Raw genomic sequence first — 19,829 nt, 5'->3', positions numbered from 1 at the left:
CTCTGACCTCCAAAGATACTCTACAAAAGAAAGGCCTTACCAGCCGCTATCTGTCTCGCCTGATGGATCTCTTCGCGAGCGCTCCAGGACTCGATTCGCGCCTCTTTGGCATCATGGAGAGCCTTGGCAAGCTCGGACGACTGGGCCAAAGTCTTCTTCTCCAAGGTTTCGCATTTGCTGATGGCATCCTTCAGCTCCTGCTCGACTTCGGCTACCTGAGATTCCTATTGGTGACGGGCAGCTTGCTCAATCTTCAGTTCTGCAACCGCTTTGTCAGCGGCTGCCTTATTCGCCTCCGCCTATTTCTTGGCCTAGGCGAGGGTGCCTTTGAGGGTCTCTACCTCGGCTGTGCCAGCTGTGATCATAGTCAAAGCATTTCATGAGTTAACCTCTAAATATACATATCACTTCTGATATAAAAACACATTCCTTATTAACATTGTGCGCATACCTTGTGTCTCATCGAACCGCTTATTAATGCGATCGAGTTCCTCATCTTCCACTTGAAGCTTCTGACTGAGTTCGGAAACCTCCGCGGCATGGGCGGTTGCTGCCAACATGGAAGCCTGTTACAATAACAGCACAATATGTTACTCTCCTGAATACTATGTGGATCCTCTGTCCGGTTTCTTTTAAACCGGAGCGAGCCTCAGGGGCTACTGTCTGTATATAGGTTTATTCATTTATATGAAATGTTTTTAGAACATTACGTCGCATACCTTAAAGCCTGTTAGTAGGCTGCAGAAGGATTTGTTCAATCCGTTTTTAGTAGACTGGACCTTCTCCATAACCACACCCATCAGGGTGGGGTGCTCCTTCATGACAAAAGCAATTTGCAGTGCTTCCTACAGAGCATTGGGCGCGTTCGGATTAATGGAGGTTGCCGATGGAGCTGGTGCTCCTCCCCCTTCTTTCAAAGGGGGTTGCTTATCCGATCCTGGAGCCATGTTGGTCTCCGGAATGGTGTTCGGCTGGGGCCTGGATTGTTGGGGGTCCCCACAGTCGATTATCATAGGGGCCGCCTTCCCTAGGTCTTCGATGACCGAGGTATTAACCTCGGGCGCTCTCTCGACAGCTTTTTTCGCTCCCCCCGGCTAGGAGAAGTCCTCCAGGACGACACTTCGGTGTCCTCCATGGCAATAGGCGAGGGGGCTCGCAGCGGCATGTCACTCTCTGCCATTTCAGGCGGCAGAGAATTCCCCTCTGATAGTGGAGTATGCGGGAGCTCGCAGGGAGGGCGAATAACAAAATAACTTACCTAATGAAAATAGGTAGACCGAATATAAATAGTAAGTTTCTGAATACTTACGATTCGGCTAGGGGCTTCACCCTGGGAGGTTTCTTGGGGACTAGTTCAGACTATGAGTCCGAACTATCCGGGAGGGTCAGCTTCCCTCTCTTGGGCGCCTCCCCCTCCGGGTCTTCGGAGGTCGCCCTCTTCTTCTTCCTCCCCTTATGGGGGGAGTCGCTTTCCACCTCTTCATCCTCTTCTTCCTTGTCTCCCTCGTGGGAAGAGAGGGCTTCGGTCTCTCCAGACACTATGTCCAAAGGACCTTTGTGGCGGGGCCACCCTTGGCCTTCTTGCCTTTCTTCTTCTTGGCCTTCTTCTCCGGCGCCTGATAGGGCGCTGGGACTAGCATCTTCGTTAGCTAGAGTGTGTCGGGTCCTCGGGCAGCGGTGCAGACAGTTGATATGTTCCGCCTTTGCCATCCAGCCCTGTACAGAAAGCAGGCAATGTAATCTTTATTATATCTGAAGTATTGACCGGATAGGTCTTCGGAAAGATTATGCTTACCATCGTGGCTGGGTTCTCGATGTCGAGTCCGATGTCCTTGATCTTCTTCGGCCACTTCTTCTGAGCCTTGAAGAGCTTCTTCCATATATCTTCGTGTGTGGTGCCGAAGAAGCGCTTCAAGGTCCATGGCTCCTTCAGATTGAACTCCCACAAGGGGGAGTCCCGGAGCTGGCGGGGAAGGGTGCGGCGGAAGAGCATCACTTGAATCACGTTTGTGAGACTGGTGTTTGCGCCCAACATGTTGGAGATGCATCTGTAGCATCTGCACCTCCGATTTGGACCCCCAATCAAGGCCCTTGGCGGTCCATGAAGTGAGTCTCATGGGGGGTCTAGATCTAAAGTCAGGCTTGGCCACCCAGTTGGCGTCACGGGGTTCGGTTATGTAGAACCACTCCTACTGTCATACCTTGTCTGTCTCTGTGAATGCCCTTTTGGGCCAGACGGCGTTGGGAAGCTTACTTACCATAGCCCCGCCATAGTCCGCATGTTGTCCATCGACCACCTTCGACTTCAGATTGAAGACCTTGAGCCACAGGCCGAAGTGTGGGGGGATGCGGAGAAGAGCCTCACACACGACTATGGGAGCCGATATGTGGAGGAAGGAATTTGGGGCTAGATCGTGGAAATCTAGCCCGTAGTAAAACATAAGACCCCAGACAAAGGGGTGGAGGGGAAATCCTAGCCCCCGAAGGAAATGGGAGATGAACACGACCCTCTCTCGGCGCTCCATAGTAGGAATAACCTCATCTTTGTCAGGGATCCTATGCGCGATATCCGCGGACAAATAGCCCGCGCTCCGGAGATCCTTGACGTCCTTTTCAGTGATGGTGGAGGCCTCCCACTTGCCCTTGGAGCCAGACCCGGCCATTGCTGAGAAGGGTGGTGGCGGTGGAGGAGGTCGGAGTTGTGGGCGCTAGGGTTTGGAGATTGGGAGACATAAGCTAGAGGAAGGCATGAATAAAAAAGGAGGGGTCTTTACCCTTTTATGGACGGAGAAAATGCCAAACGTCCCCCCTCTCAAGCCATAAACCTCGCCCGTTCCCAACGAAATCATACATAAGGTGTGGTTGGACCACCCAAACTATATTAATGAGAATCCCGTAATGGACGGGCATGACCTCTGTTTTGACAAGACGTGGCAATGGAGGCTAAGCCTCGAAACACAAAATGGGAGGCCTGAAAATGGTTTGAAAAGTTAAAGAGTCAAGTGTGACACTTCGCCAAAAAAGTTGTCAGTAAAAGACATTGTTCCTATTTTAACATTTTGCCTTCGTGGCTAAGGGTTCTATTGATTATGCAGAGCTGGACACAGTTCCTTTATGCAGGAGGCTAACTTAAAGTATTCAGGAGAAGGAACCCGACTTGCAATGCCGAAGATACTCCGCATGTCGAATTCATCAGCATCGAAGACTGGTTCGGGAGCTACTGAGGGAGTCCTGGATGAAGGGGTCCTCGGGTGTCCGGATAATTCGATATGGGCCAGACTGATGGGTCGTGAAGATAAAGCAGAAGGCTATCTCCCGTGTCCGGGTAGGACTCCTATGAGTGTAGAACGAAAAGTTTGGTGTCCGGATGTGATGTTTCCTTCCTCTGCAAGCCGACTCTATACAACCCTAGGCCGCTCCAGTGTGTATATATACCAGAGGGTTTAGTCCGTAGAGGCTATCAGAATAATCATAGGCTAGACAACTAGGGTTTAGCCATTACAATTTCGAGGTAGATCAACTCTTGAAACCCCTATACTCATCGAATACAATCAAGCAGGACGTAGGGTTTTACCTCCTTTAAGAGGGCCCGAACCTAGGTAAACATCGTGTCCCTATTGCCCCTTGTTACCATCGATCCTCAGACACACAACTTGGGACCCCCTACCCGAGATCTGCCGGTTTTGACACCGACAGTGCCCCCCCTCCAGGCACACCCAGGTGGGTTGTCCCCACCTGGTGGCCCTGCAGACCCTGAAACCAATGCTATAAAATCCTATTTTTTCCAGGAAAAAATCAAGGAGAAAGAATTATCGCATTCCACGAGATGGAGCTGCCGCAGGCTCCTGTTCTTCATCGGGAGGCTAGATCTGGAGTCCGTTTGGGGCTCCGGAGAGGGGGATCTTCGATCTTCGTCATCACCAACCCTTCTCCATCGCCAATTCCATGATGCTCCCCACTAATAGTGAGTAATTCCTTCATAGGCTCGCTGGTCGGTGACGAGTTGGATGAGATTCATCATGTAATCTAGTTAGTTTTGTTAGGGCTTGATCCCTAGTATCCACTATGTTCTAAGATTGATGTTGCTATGACTTTGCTTAATTCTTGTCACTTTCGGCCCAGGTGCCATGATTTCAGATCTGAACCGTTTATGTTATCACCATTATATCTATGCTTAGATCCGATCTTGCAAGTTATAGTCACCTACTACGTGTTATGTTCCGGCAACCCCGGAGTGACAATAGTCGGGACCACTCCCAGTGATGACCGTAGTTTGAGGAGTTCATGTATTCACCATGTGTTAATGCTTTGTTCCGATTATCTATTAAAAGGAGGCCTTAATATCCCTTAGTTTCCAATAGGACCTCGTTGCCACGGGAGGGTAGGACAAAAGATGTCATGCAAGTTCTTTCCATAAGCACGTATGACTATTTACGGAATACATGCCTACATTATATTTATGAAGTGGAGCTAGTGCTGTATCGCCCTAGGTTATAACTATCACATGATGAATATCAGCCAACAAATCATCAATCCAATGCCTACAATTTTCTCTTATATTGTTCTTGCTAAGTTACCACTGCTATCATTACTTCTGCAATTGCTACAAAATTACTGCTATCACTGTTACCATTACTATTGTTGTTGCTACTATTATCAAAACTATCATACTACTTTGCCACTAATCACTTTGCTGCAAATAATTAATCTCTAGGTGTGGTTGAATTAACAACTCAGCTGCTATTACTTAAAAATATTCTTTGGCTCCCCTTGTGTCAAATCTATAAATTTGGGTTGAATACTCAACCCTTAAAAACTGTGGCGATCCCCTATACTTGTGGGTTATCAAGACCTTTTTCTGGCGCCGTTGCCGGGGAGCATAGCTATATTTGTTGAGTCAATTGGGATTATGATCAAATTGTCACTATGAAGAATCTGAAGGATGCTAAGACTAAGATTTTTCCCTCTAAGATGAGGGGAGGTAAGGAACTGCCATCTAGCTCCGCACTTGATTCACCTTCTGTTATAAGTAAACTTGCAACACCACCACATGCTACCAATCCTGATATGTCGCAAGTTATTGATGATGCTACCTCTGCCATGAATGATGATTATGATGATGCTAGTACCTTGCTTGATGATAATGTGTCACTAGGTGAATTTCTTGATAAACAAATTGCTAGAGTAAGATAGCATGATATTGTTGAAACTGATGATGAGCTTGGAACTAAAAATCTTGAAACACCCACTAGAACTAGCCCTCCTAGATATGAATTGCCAAAGGTACCAGAAGGCTACGTTATGGGTGAAGAGGCAACTAGAGATATTCTTGCTTGTAAGGATAGAGATGATCTAGAGAAATTATTATGCAAGTATAAAGAAAAAAAATTCTTTGAATGCTAGAGTGAAATGTGATCCTAAGTTTGCTACTTCACCTATCTTTATTCATGATAAGGATTATGAACTCTCTGTCGACCCAGGGTTAATTACTTTGGTTGAATGATCCTTTTCATGGTTATGAAACTGAAACTGTTGTGGCACATCTTACTAAGTTGAATGACATAGCCACCCTTTTTGCTCATGATGAGAAAATTCGCTATTACTATATTCTCAAATTATTTCGGTTCTCATTAAAAGGTGATGCTAAAGGTTGGTACAATACCCTTGCTCCTGGTTGTGTGCATAGTCCCCAGGATATGATTTATTACTTCTCTGAAAATATTTTCCTGCTCATAAGAAACAAGCTGCCTTGTAGGAAATATTTAACTTTGCGCAAATTGAAGAAGAGAGTCTCCCACAAGCTTGGGGGAGGCTTCTCCAATTGCCTAATGCTTTGCCCGATCATCCTCTTAAGAAAAATGAAATACTTGATATCTTCTATAATGGACTAACTGATGCTTCTAGGGACTTCCTAGATAGTTGTGATGGTTGTGTTTTCAGGGAACCAACTATTGGGCAAGCTGAAGAATTATTGAATAACATATTGAAAAATTATGATGATTGGACTCCTCCTGAACCACCTACTAAACCCACTCCGAAGAAGAGGGGTATTTATATCTCAGTCCTGAAGATATGCAAGAGGCAAAGAAATCTATGGAGGAAAAAGGTATTAAAGCTGAGGATGTCAAAAATTTACCTCCTATTGAAGAAATACATGGGCTTGATACACCACCACTGCCTAAGGTGGTAGAGGTAAATTCTCTAATGAAATTCAATGATAATGATAATCGTCACAATATGCACCCTAGACAATGCCTTTATGACTTTGGAAATTATATTAGAAAGCAAGATCACTTCAATGCAAATGTCGAAACAATTGAAATACAATTCTGATATGATTGCTTGCTTGAGTGACTTGTTATTTAGATCTCAAATGATGTTAGAGGTGTAGGGAAGCATGCTTCTACGGTTCAAACTCAGTTAGAACAAGTTGCTAAATCTCAAAGAGAGTTGCTTGATGAAATGAATAATAATATAAGTGACTTTGTTGTTAGAGTAGCAACTAGAGGAGGAAAAATGACTCAGGAACCACTATATCCTGAGGGACACCCAAAAAGAATTGAACAAGACTCTCAAAGAGTCACCACTGATGCACGAAGTCCTTCTAAACAGAAAAACAAAAAATGATAGGACTTTGCATGCCTCTAGTGAACCTGAAGTAGAAAAATCTCCTTATAATGATAATGAAGTTTCTATCTCTGATGCTGAAACTCAATCTGGTAGTGAACACTCACCTTTTGATAATGAAAAAGATAATTATGAGATTCATGAAGACACTCAAACAAATAATAAAGAACCAGACAATGATGTTGAGATAGAACCAACAATTGATCTTGATAACCCACAACCCAGAATAAAAGATACGATAAAAGAGACTTTGTTGCTAGAAAACATGGTAAAGAAAGAGAACCGTGGGTTCAAAAACCTATGCCCTTTCCACCTAAGTCAACTAAAAAGAAAGATGATGAAGAATTTGAAAGCTTTGCTGAAATGCTGAGGCCAGCCTTTTTGCGTACTCGCTTGACCAATATCCTTAAAATGCCTCCTTATGCAAAGTATATGAAAGACATCATCACCAATAAGAGGAAAATACTAGAAGCTGAAATCTCCACCATGCTTGCTAATTATACTTTTAAAGATGGAGTACCTAAGAAAATTGGAGATCTGGGAATACCAACTATACCTTGCTCCATTAAAAGAAATTATGTGAAAACTGCTTTATGTGATTTGGGAGCTGGTGTTAGTGTTATGCCTTTCTCTTTATATAAAAGACTCAATTTGAATAAACTCACACCTACTGAAATATCTTTGCAAATGGATGACAAATCAACTGCCATACCTATTCGATATTTGTGAGGATGTGCCGGTTGTTGTTGCTAATGTTACTATTTTGACTAACTTTGTTATACTTGAGATGCCCGAGGACGACGACATGTCAATTATCCTTGGTAGACCATTCTTGAATACTGTAGGAGTTGTTATTGATTGCAATAAAAGCAAGGTCACTTTTCACATCAACGGTAATGAGCATACAGTGCACTTTCCTAAGAAACAATTCCAAGTGAATGGTGTTAATGTTATTGAAAAATCTCCGACAATCACTATTGGAAGCTTTCAACTACCCCTACCTACAGTCAAAAAGAAATATGAGGTAACTTAGTGATTCACGAAAGTTCTTCGGTTTCATGCTAATCGAAAGTGGTTGTTAATAAGATGATCAACCTTATTAATGGATCATTTTTTAGAGGTATGAAGTTGATGAATTTAGTGAGCACTACCTTCTGTCCCTACCTTTTGTTTTCTGTTTCTATTGGTTAAATAAAATAAAATGCCATGTTTTTTGTGTTTTCTCAATTTCCCGTGGAATAAAAAAATGACCCAAAAATAAAAGTTCTTAGAATGCTTTGAAAAATTAATACGATTTTTCTGAATATTTAAGAATTTTTTGTGCAAATAACATCAAAGGGAGGTGCACCAGGTGGGCACAACCCACCTGGGCGCGCCGGGACCTCCAGGCGCACCCTGGTGGGTTGTGGGCCCCACCTGGGCCCCCTCACTTATCTCTTCATCCCACATCACCACCTACCTCCAAAACAATTACCATCTCTCTCTCTCTCTCTCTCTCTCTCGTGTTCTTGCTCTCAAACCCGCGGATTTCGATCTCTTTGCTTGAAGCTCCATTTCCGAAACTGTTTCGGGGAATTGTTGCTTGGTATGTGACTCCTCTGTTTATCCAATTAGTTTTCCCTTTAGTGTATTTTGAATAATTAGCTACTCTTGGTGCTGCTGTAGATGAGCTTCCATGTTGAATTCTTAGAATTTTAAGTAGTTTGAATGCTTGCTATGGCCTTTATGCATCCCTATGAGTAGTTGCTACCAATCTTGTACAGTTTTGTTGAGAAAATTTTATGGACTAAAAATTTAAGAATTTTTGTTCATAGGAAAAACATGAGTATCTTTAGGAAGTTTGCTTCCAAGAAGAACTCCAAGGGAGTGATTGGGGAGTCATCTGACAGTGATCTCCATACCCGGAGAATGGAGGAGCTACGGCCGTGCGAATGGCTGCATAACCCGTTCATGGAAGGGGTCGGAATCCTTCAGGAGTTTACACAATATGCTGCTAATGCTGGCCTCACCGATTTCATCACAGCTGAATGTGAATAGTATCATCTCCTCACAAACTCCTTTGTGCAAAGTTTAGTTTCCTTCCTAGGAATAATCCCCTACGGTAGAATCTAATTTATATGCTGAACCCCATCAGATACCGCTTAGTGAATTTTGTGGTATATGCTTGATCCCTTCTGATGGGAGTTTAGCCGAGCCTAAGCCTGCAGACTTTAAAAGCTTTTATCGTACTCTGTCTGTAGGGGATGAGAGAGGGGTGTCAAGTGTCATCACTACTAGCTTGCATTTTCCTGTTGTTCATTATTTTGCTCTATTCATTGCAAAGTGCATGCTTGCTAGAGAGAAGGTGGGTGCACTCCGTGTCCCAGACTTTGTTGTTTTACGCCGTGCACTCCAAGGCGACACCACTTATAGCTTGGGAGCTATTGTGGCACGCCACCTATTAGGGAACGTAGTAATTTCAAAAAAATTCCTACGCACACGCAAGATCATGGTGATGCATAGCAACAAGAGGGGAGAGTGTCGTCCACGTACCCTCGTAGACCGAAAGCGGAAGCGTTAGAACAACGCGGTTGATGTAGTCGTACGTCTTCACGGACCAACCGATCAAGCACCGAAACTACGGCACCTCCGAGTTCTAGCACATGTTCAGCTTGATGACGTCCCTCGAACTCCGATCTAGCCGAGTGTCGAGGGAGAGTTCCGTCAGCATGACAGCATGGTGATGATCGTGATCTTCTACCGTCGCAGGGCTTCGCCTAAGCACCGCTACAATATTATCGAGGAGGACTATGGTGGAGGGGGGCACCGCACATAGCTAAGAGATCAAGAGATCAATTGTTGTGTATAGAGGTGCCCCCTGCCCCCATATATAAAGGAGCAAGGGGGGAGGGGGCGGCCGACCAAGGAGGAGGTGCATCAAGGGGAGTCCTACTCCCACCGGGAGTAGGACCCCCTCCTTCCTTGTTGGACTTGGAGAAGGGGGGAAAGAGGAGGGAGAGAGAGGAAGGAAAGGGGGGCGCCGCCCCCCTCTCCTTGTCCTATTTGGACTAGGGGGAGGGGCGCACGGCCCTGCCCTGGCCTCCTCTCCTCTTCTCCACTAAGGCCCACTATGGCCGGTAACCTCCCGGTACTCCGGTAAAATCCCGATTTCACCCGGAACACTTCCGATATCCAAATATAGGCTTCCAATATATCAATCTTCATGTCTCAACCATTTCAAGACTCCTCGTCATGTCCGTAATCACATCCAGGACTCCGAACAACCTTCGGTACATCAAAACTCATAAACTCATAATATAACTGTCATCGAAACCTTAAGCGTGCGGACCCTACGGGCTCGAGAACTATGTAGACATGACCGAGACACGTTTCCGGTTAATAACCAATAGCGGAACCTAGATGCTCATATTGGCTCCTACATATTCTATGAAGATCTTTATCGGTCAAACCGCATAACAACATACGTTGTTCCCTTTGTCATCGGTATGTTACTTGCCCGAGATTCGATCATCGGTATCTCAATACATAGTTCAATCTCGTTACCGGCAAGTCTCTTTACTCGTTACGTAATGCATCATCTTGTAACTAACTCATTAGCTACATTGCTTGCAAGGCTTGTAGTGATGTGCATTACTGAGAGGGCCTAGAGATACCTCTCCGACAATCGGAGTGACAAATCCTAATCTCGAAATATGCCAACTCAACATGTACCTTCGGAGACACCTGTAGAGATCCTTTATAATCACCCAGTTATGTTGTGATGTTTGGTAGCACACAAAGTGTTCCTCCGGTAAACAGGAGTTGCATAATCTCATAGTTATAGGAACATGTATAAGTCATGAAGAAAGCAATAGCAACATACTAAATGATCAAGTGCTAAGCTAACGGAATGGGTCAAGTCAATCACATCATTCTCTAATGATGTGATCCCGTTTATCAAATGACAACTCATGTCTATGGCTAGGAAACTTAACCATCTTTGATTCAACGAGCTAGTCAAGTAGAGGCATACTAGTGACACTATGTTTGTCTATGTATTCACACATGTATTATGTTTCCGGTTAATACAATTCTAGCATGAATAATAAACATTTATCATGAAATAAGGAAATAAATAATAACTTTATTATTGCCTCTAGGGCATATTTCCTTCAGTCTCCCACTTGCACTAAAGTCAATAATCTAGTTCACATCACCATGTGATTTAACACCAATATTCACATCTGTATGTGATTAACACCCATAGTTCACATCGTCATGTGACCAACACCCAAAGGGTTGACTAGAGTCAATAATCTAGTTCACATCGCTATGTGATTAACACCTAAAGAGTACTAAGGTGTGATCATGTTTTGCTCGTTAGAGAAGTTTAGTCGACGGGTCTGTCACATTCAGAGCCGTATGTATTTTGCAAATATTCTATGTCTACAATGCTCTGCACGGAGCTACTCTAGCTAATTGCTCCCACTTTCAATATGTATCCAAATTGAGACTTAGAGTCATCTGAATTGGTGTAAAAGCTTGCACCGATGTAACTCTTTACGACGGGCTCTTTTATCACCTCCATAATCAAGAAATATTTCCTTAGTCCTCACTAAAGATTTTCTTGACCGTTGTCCAGTGATCTACTCTTAGATCAAAATTATACTCCCTTGCCAAACTCAGAGCAAGGTATACAATAGGTCTGGTACACAACATATCATACTTTATAGAACCTATGACTGAGGCATAGGGAATGACTTTTCATTCTCTTTCTATTTTCTGCCATGGTCGGGCTTTGAGTCTTACTCAACTTCACACCTTACAACACAGGCAAGAACTCCTTCTTTGACTGTTCCATTTTGAATTACTTCAAAATCTCATCAAGGTATGTACTCATTGAAAAAAATCTCATCAAGCGTCTTGATCTATCTCAATAGATCTTAATGCTCAATATGTAAGTAGCTTTACTGAGGTCTTTCTTTTAAAGAACTCCTTTCAAACACTTCTTTATGCTTTACAAAAAAAATCTACATCATTTCTGATCAACAATATGTCACTCACATATACTTATCAGAAAGGCTGTAGTGCTCCCACTCACTTTATTGTAAATACAGGCTTCACTTCAGGTTCGTATAAAACTATATGATTTGATCAACTTATCAAAGCGTATATTCCAACTCTGAGATGCTTGCACCAGTCCATAGATGGATCGCTGGAGCTTGCACATTTTGTTAGCACCTTTAGGATTGACAAAATCTTCTGGTTGCATCATATATAGCTCTTCTTTAAGAAAACCATTAAGGAATGCAGTTTTGACATCCATTTGCCAGATTTCATAAAATGTGGCAATTGCTAACATGATTCGGACAGACTTAAGCATCGATACGAGTGAGAAAATATCATCATATTCAACACCTTGAACTTTGTCGAAAAACTTTTTGCGACAAGATGAGCTTTATAGATAGTAACACTACTATCAGTGTCTGTCTTCCTCTTGAAGATCCATTTATATTCTATGGCTTGCCGATCATCGGGCAAGTCCACCAAAGTCCATACTTTGTTCTCATATATGGATCCTATCTCAGATTTCATGGCCTTCAATCCATTTCGTGGAATCTGGGCTCATCATCGCTTCCTCATAGTTCGTAGGTTCATCATGGTCTAATAACATGACTTCCAGAACAGGATTACCATACCACTTTGGTGTGGATCTTACTCTGGAAGACCTACGAGGTTCGGTAGTAACTTGATCTGAAGCTTCATGATCATCATCATTAGCTTCCTCACTAATTGGTGTAGGAATCACAAGAACTGATTTCTGTAATAAACTACTTTCCAATAAGGGAGCAGGTATAGTTACCTCATCATGTTCTACTTTCCTCCCACTCACTTCTTTCGAGAGAAACTCCTTCTCTAGAAAGGATCCATCTTAGCAACGAATATTTTGCCTTCGGATATGTGATAGAAGGTGTACCCAACAGTTTCCTTTGGGTATTCTATGAAGACGCACTTCTCCGATTTGGGTTCGAGCTTATCAGGTTGAAACTTTTTTCACATAAGCATCGCAGCCCCAAACTTTAAGAAACGACAACTTTGGTTTCTTGCGAAACCACAATTTATAAGGCATCGTCTCAACGGATTTTTATGGTGCCCTATTTAACATGAATGCAGCTATCTCTAATGCATAACCCCAAAATGATATTGGTAAATCGGTAAGAGACATCATTGATTGCACCATATCAAATAAAGTGCGGTTATGATGTTCGGACACACCGTTACACTGTGGTGTTCCAGGTGGCATGAGTTTGTGAAAACTATTCCACATTATTTTAACTGAAGGCCAAACTCGTAGCTCAAATATTCATCTCCACGATCAGATCACAAAAACTTTATTTTCTTGTTACGATGATTTTCCACTTCACTCTGAAATTCTTTGAAGCTTTCAACTATTTCAAACTTATGTTTCATCAAGTAGATATACCCATATCTACTCAAATAACCGGTGAAGGTTAGAAAATAATGATATCTGCCACGAGCCTTAATACTCATTGGTCTGCATACATCAGTATGTATTATTTCCAACAAGTTAGTAGCTCGTTCCATTGTTCTGGAGAACGGAGTTTTAGTCATCTTGCCCAAAAGGCACGGTTCTCAAGCATCAAATGATTCATAACCAAGTTGAAAGAACATGCGGTGCCCCCATGTTTGGTTTTGGCAATTGATGACAATCTCTATGGACTAATGGTTGTCTTGAGTTATATTTGAAGGATTTTTCCAATCTTTCACAAGTGATTCCGAAAATCCATCTTTATGGAGTTTCTTCATGCGCTTTACACCGATATGACCCAAACGGCAGTGCCACAAATAAGTTGCACTATCATTATTAACTTTGCATCTTTTGGCATCAATATTATGAATATGTGTATCACTACGATCGAGATCCAACAAACTATTTTCATTGGGTGTATGACCATTGAAGGTTTTATTCATGTAAACAGAACAAAATTATTCTCTGACTTTAAATGAATAACTGTATTGCAATAAACATGATCAAATCATATTCATGCTTAACACAAACACCAAATAACATTTATTTAGGTTTAACACTAATCCTGAAAGTATAGGGAGTGTGTGATGATGATCGTATCAATCTTGGAACTACTTCCAACACTCATCGTCACTTCCCCTCAACTAGTCTCTGTTTATTATGTAACTCCTGTTTCGAGTTACTAATCTTAGCAACCGAACAAGTATCAAATACTCAGGGGATACTATAAACACTAGTAAGGCACACATCAATAACCTGTATATCAAATATACCCTTGTTCACTTTGTCATCCTTCTTATCCATCAAATATTCAGGGCATTTCCGTTTCCAGTGGCCATTTCCTTTGAAGTGTAAGCACTCAGTTTCAGGCTTTGGTCTAGCTTTGGGCTTCTTTGTGGGAGTAACAACTTGCTTGTCATTCTACTTGAAGTTCCCTTTCTTTCCCTTGGCCCTTTTATTGAAACTAGTGGTCTTGTCAATCATCAACACTTGATGCTCTTTCTTGATTTCTACCTTCGTTGATTTCAACATCGCGAAGAGCTCGGGAATTGTTTTCATCATCCTTTGCATACTATAGTTCAGCACGAAGTTCTACTAACTTGGTGATGGTGACTAGAGAATTCTGTCAATCACTATCTTATCTGGAAGATTAAGTCCCACTTGATTCAAGCGATTGTAGTACCAAGACAATCCGAGCACATGCTCACTAGTTGAGCAATTCTCCTCCATCTTTTAGCTATAGAACTTGTTGGAGACTTCATATCTCTCAACTCCGGTATTTGCTTGAAATATTAACTTCAACTCCTGGAACATCTCATATGGCCCATGACGTTCAAAACGTCTTTGAAGTCCTGATTCTAAGCCGTTAAGCATGGTGCACTAAACTATCAAGTAGTCATCATATTGAGCTAGCCAAACGTTCATAACGTCTGCATCTTCTCCTGCAATAGGTCCGTCACCTAGCGGTGCATCAAGGACATAATTCTTCTGTGCAGCAATGAGGACAACCCTCAGATCACGGATCCAATCTGCATCATTGCTACTAACATCTTTCAACACAGTTTTCTCTAGGAACATATCAAAATAAACATATGAAAGCAACAACGCGAGCTATTGATCTACAACATAATTTGCAAAATACTACCAGGACTAAGTTCATGATAAATTTAAGTTCAATTAATCATATTACTAAAGAACTCCCACTCAGACAGACATCTCTCTAGTCATCTAAGTGATCACGTGATCCAAATCAACTAAACCACTACTAGAAACAGGGAATTTGCCATCAGTCAGCTCTTTGACGTCTGCCAGCGGATGGCAAAGAACGTCTTTGCCATCTGCTTACAAAAAACAGACGGCAAAGAACTGACAGATGGCAAAGAACCTGGTTGCCATCAGCCAGTTCTTTGCCATCCGCCAGCAGATGGCAAAGAATCTTTGCCATCCGCTGGCAGATGGCAAAGAGGTGGGTAGGGTCTAGTGCTGTAACGGCCTATCAACCCACCTCTTTGCCATCTGCCAGCAGATGGCAAAGAATCTTTTTCGTGTGCTGGCAGATGGCAAAGAAGTGGGTGGGGCCCAATGGATGACGGTGCTGTAACGGCCCAGTAGCCCCACCTCTTTGCCATCTGCCAGCCGCTGGCTGATGGCAAAGATATGGGCCTTTGCCATCCGCTGGCTGATGGCAAAGAAGTCAGACTATCTCCTCCCCTCTTTTCTTCTAAAAAAAATCTCCTCCCCTCTCTCCCAGCCCGGCCCCACCCCTCTCTCTCTCCCAGCCCGACCACGCGAGGGATCGATCCGTGGGACTTGTGGAGCGACCAATCAGGATCAGGGGCAACAAGCGATGGCCGAATTTCGTGTTTTGACCCTTTTTAGAAAGTATTTCAGGATCTGGTCCCGGTTTGAATTTTTTTCGAGATTTGACCCTTTTGCCTACCGCCAGGGCATTTGGCGGTAGGGTTAGATAGCCTACCGCCAGGTCCCATGGCGGTAGGAAACTTATCCACGTCAGCACGCGGAGACGGCGCCGTCCCCCTCCGTCGCACCCTACCGTCATGGGCTCTGGCGGTAGGCTGTCTAACCTTACCGCCAAGGGCCCTGGCGGTAGGATGCAGGGCAGTTATTTCGCCCGAGACCGCTCCCCTTCCCTTCTCCCCACCCCTCCCCTCCCCCAAGTCGGCATTTTCTCCTTTCTTTCTCCCCCAAGTCGCCCCTCTCTCCCTCTCTCATCTCCTCCACTCCCCCCTTGGATCTTCACCGATTCTTCACCGTTTTGGCGGATCGAGATGGCCCCGAGGAGAGAACCGTAAGCTCCTCCGATCCCTCCAATTAGTTTTTGCAAACTTGCTACCGATTCGACGCATTATTTGCTTGAAATCCCTCATGTTTTTGAACTTAGATTGATTTTTTTCACCTAAGATTGATTGTAGTTGTAGTTCTTAGTTCTTTAGTAAGTAGTGGTATTGGATATGTACTCTAATCAATAGTTCATATGTTAGTGTGAAGATGAACCCTAGTTCATAATTTTTTTTGTTAAAAAAATTATGATGTATTGTTGATAAAGGGATGAACCCTAGTTTGATGATGCATGTTGATATGATGATATGCTCTAGTGTGAAGATGAACCCTAGTTTGATGATGCATGTTGATATGATGATATGAAGATATTGTTTGGAAAATTTTGTTTAAAAATATGAAGCTATAATGTATATTGGAGGTTTTTTTATATGATGCATGTTGATATGATTTAATCCATCATGTGTAGTAGATGTTGTTGGAGGAATATGCTTAAAATTTGATCTTGATATGATTTGACTTCATTGTTTGTTTATGTATGCTTATGCTTATGGTGCTTTTGTTTATGAAACTCTATTAAGGCGGCCACCTCTTGCGGACAACATCGGCCCACGGTACTGCATGCTGGACTGGGCATTCGACAAGGGTCATCGTGCCCGTTTCATAGAGAACGGAGAGGTAAGTGATATGGAATTTTTTTTGATCAAAGTTCTCGGATTGATGAAAATGATTTCCTAACTTTTTGGCATTCACTTTTTAACAGACGCTCCAGCCACTGCGCATGAGGGGTCACGGGGTTCATGGGCATATGGACTACGACGAGCGCTATGCGTCGTTCTTCAAGAGAGCCCGTCTGTTGGGTTTCGTGCTGCAGTTCAAGCGTCAGCCACCGACGCTTGTCCACGCGGCTCTCACAGCTCTGATTGACCGTTGGAGACTAGAGACCCATTCTTTCCATCTGCCATGCGGGGAGATGACGGTGACCCTAGAGGACTGGGGGATGATTACTGCAATGTCGATCAAGGGTCATGCACTCACCGGTCGAGTGGAGAGGGCCAACTGGCAGGAGAGGGTCACCACCCTCATCGGCGACTACCCCGATGCGAAGAGTAACCGTACATCCGGTGTGCCGTTGCCCTGGCTCTCGGAGCACCGGAGGACATGCCCCCAAGGCGCAGATGAGGTGACTGTGGAGTTGTACGCGAGGGCCTATCTGTGGTATATTCTCTCGGAGGTCGTGTTTCCAAACAGCTCCGGGAACTCTGCCAATTGGGCGTATCTGTTCTTCCTAGCGGACTGGGATGCAGGGTACAGTTGGGGGACGGCATCTCTCGCCTACCTATACCGTTCGGTAAGAGAGTGTCTAATTGCGTAGCTACCTACGAAAGTGTGTCCATGACATTTTCTTATATCTGATCCTCATTTGATGTTTTGCAGCTTGACGACGCAACGCAGAGGACGGGAGACAAGTCCAATATGGGTGGCTTTGTCTGGGCCTTCTCCATTTGGATGTGGGAGCGGCTGCTGGTGGGGCGTCCGGAGAAGTTGCCAAGACGCCCATGGGAAGACTATGGCGAAGAAGGCGACGAGACTCGAAACCCCACCGTAGCTTACGAGTGGGACGTTGTCAAATTCTACACGGGCCTAAACAAGACTTCGTACAAGACCTACACCAACGAGTTGGACGCTTTGACGCATACGCAGGTATATGAACTCGCACAACACCTTTCTCTTTGATTCCGCTATTGACCGAGAGTGCGAACTTACCAAGGTATATGTAATAGGTAATCTGGTGCCCGTATCGACAAGAACGAGAGTGGGCCTTTGATCTGAACGTGATGTGCGATGCGGACCGTGGTATCTGGCGGTGCATCGTGCCCATGATCTGTGTGTACGCCGTCGAGTGGCATTTGCCACAACGCGTGGCCACGCAGTTTGGGATTTATCAGCAATACCCCACCGGGCCAGCCCACCGATACCGGTGGCCACGCGCTGCACCTGTGAGCTCTTTGTTCTCCGTGAGATTATCATGTTTCTTGTTGCTTATGATGATCTCATTGCGCTTATGATGATTCTTGTTGCTTATGCCTTGCAGGATGAGCCGGCAGAAGAATCAGTCGATCACAGACTGGGGAGAGGAGCATAAGACTCATGTTACGGAGTGGAACCGATGGAAGTGGCGTAAAGACGTGGAGAGGAGAGTGACTAACTGGGATGATTACCTGGGCCGACACATGAGGTGGTACGATGATGGCCAGAAGCACCGTATTCGTCTCAGGCCTCGATGGACGGCGGAAGACATCACGGAGCTGGAGTGGGCTGACCCCGATGAACAGGAATACCAGACCGGCATCAGAGACATGCACAGTGGATTTAGGGAGTTTGCACCCCTCATCAACAGAGTGGTACGTTTGAACCGACGGTCGTATTTAAAATATTTTATTCGTCAACGTGACTGACTTATGCCGTTGCAGTCTGGTGAGCTGAACAGATGCATCTTTGAAGCCTCAGATGCACTAGGTCATCTTCCCGGGAGCGTACAATCTGAGACCAGAGTCAGGGGGATGATGAAGGTACAATTTCAGTCTCCTCGGAACAGATGCATCTTGTTCACTTGCAGTCAGTCGATCTGAACTTATTATGACCTTGCTTCATTGTGAGTGCAGAAGTTCGTGCAGCGTTGTCGCAAGCTGGTAGGGCTGCTTGGGTGTGCTGGAGCTGGGTCAGTTGAAGCTCATCAGCCTGTATCCACACAGGGTATCATCGGCTCATCGAGCCATGCTCCCTCGTCGTCTAGGTTGGTTGGGGAGGAGGAGGAGGAGGAGGAGGAGGAGGAGGAGGCCATATATGAAGAAGGGGATGAGGAGGATGAGAGCAACGGGGAGGAGGAGTACGATGAAGATTATGGACCTCCAGCAACTCAAACGTCTCAAGCATCTCAGCTGCCGAAGAAGAGGAATCCGAAGAAGAAGGATTTGCTGAGTCCGGACCCTTTCCAGAGACCGGTTCCTCGACGGCCCAAGAAGAAGACCGAAGAGAATCGTTCAAAGAGTAACGAGGACCGTACCTTCAAGAGGGGAAGGAGCAACTGATTATGCTCTTCGATAGTTGGCTCTTTTAGTTTCGTTGAACTTCGTTTGATTGAACTATTCGGATGGTTATGAAGCTACGTGGAACTATGTGTTTGCTATTTGTGGATCTATGTGTTTGCTATTTGTGAAACTATGTGGAACTCCGTTTACTAATTAGTTGAAGTTCGTTTGAAATGTTCTATGCACTTCAAATTTGTTAATGTGTATGTGATGCCCAAGTTTAATTGTTTGAGATCTATGATATTGTTGTCATATTTGTAAAAATTGTTATAATATTATTGTCATATTGAATTTGAAAAGAAGCAAGCAAATGAACTTAAATTCATAAAACACAGGACCCTATCGCCAAGGCCCCTGGCGGTAGGGTCAGACAGCCTACCGCCAGGGCAACTCAATTCTTCGTTACAGAATCGTTACACTGAAAAAACAAGACCCTACCGCCAAGGCCCTTGGCGGTAGGGTCAGACAGCCTACCGCCAGGGCAGCTCAATTCTTCGTTACAGAATCGTTACACTGAGACAGGAACCTACCGCCAGGTGCTCTGGCGGTAGGTTTGGACAGCCTACCGCCAGGCCTCCTGGCGGTAGGTACTTATCCACGTCAGCGCAGTCAAACGGCCGCCGTCCCCCTCCATCGCACCCCTACCGCCATGGGCCGTGGCGGTAGGCTATCTAACCCTACCGCCGTAGGCCCTGGCGGCAGCAAAAGGGTCAAATCACAAAAAAATTTCAAACAGGGGTCAGATCCTGAAATCCTTTCCAAAAAGGGTCAAAACACGAAAT

This window comes from Triticum dicoccoides, chromosome 5B (assembly GCF_002162155.2).
Source record: "Triticum dicoccoides isolate Atlit2015 ecotype Zavitan chromosome 5B, WEW_v2.0, whole genome shotgun sequence".
NCBI lineage: Eukaryota > Viridiplantae > Streptophyta > Magnoliopsida > Poales > Poaceae > Triticum > Triticum dicoccoides.
The sequence above is the reverse complement of the archived record's forward strand: the minus strand, read 5'-3'. Positions refer to the sequence as shown.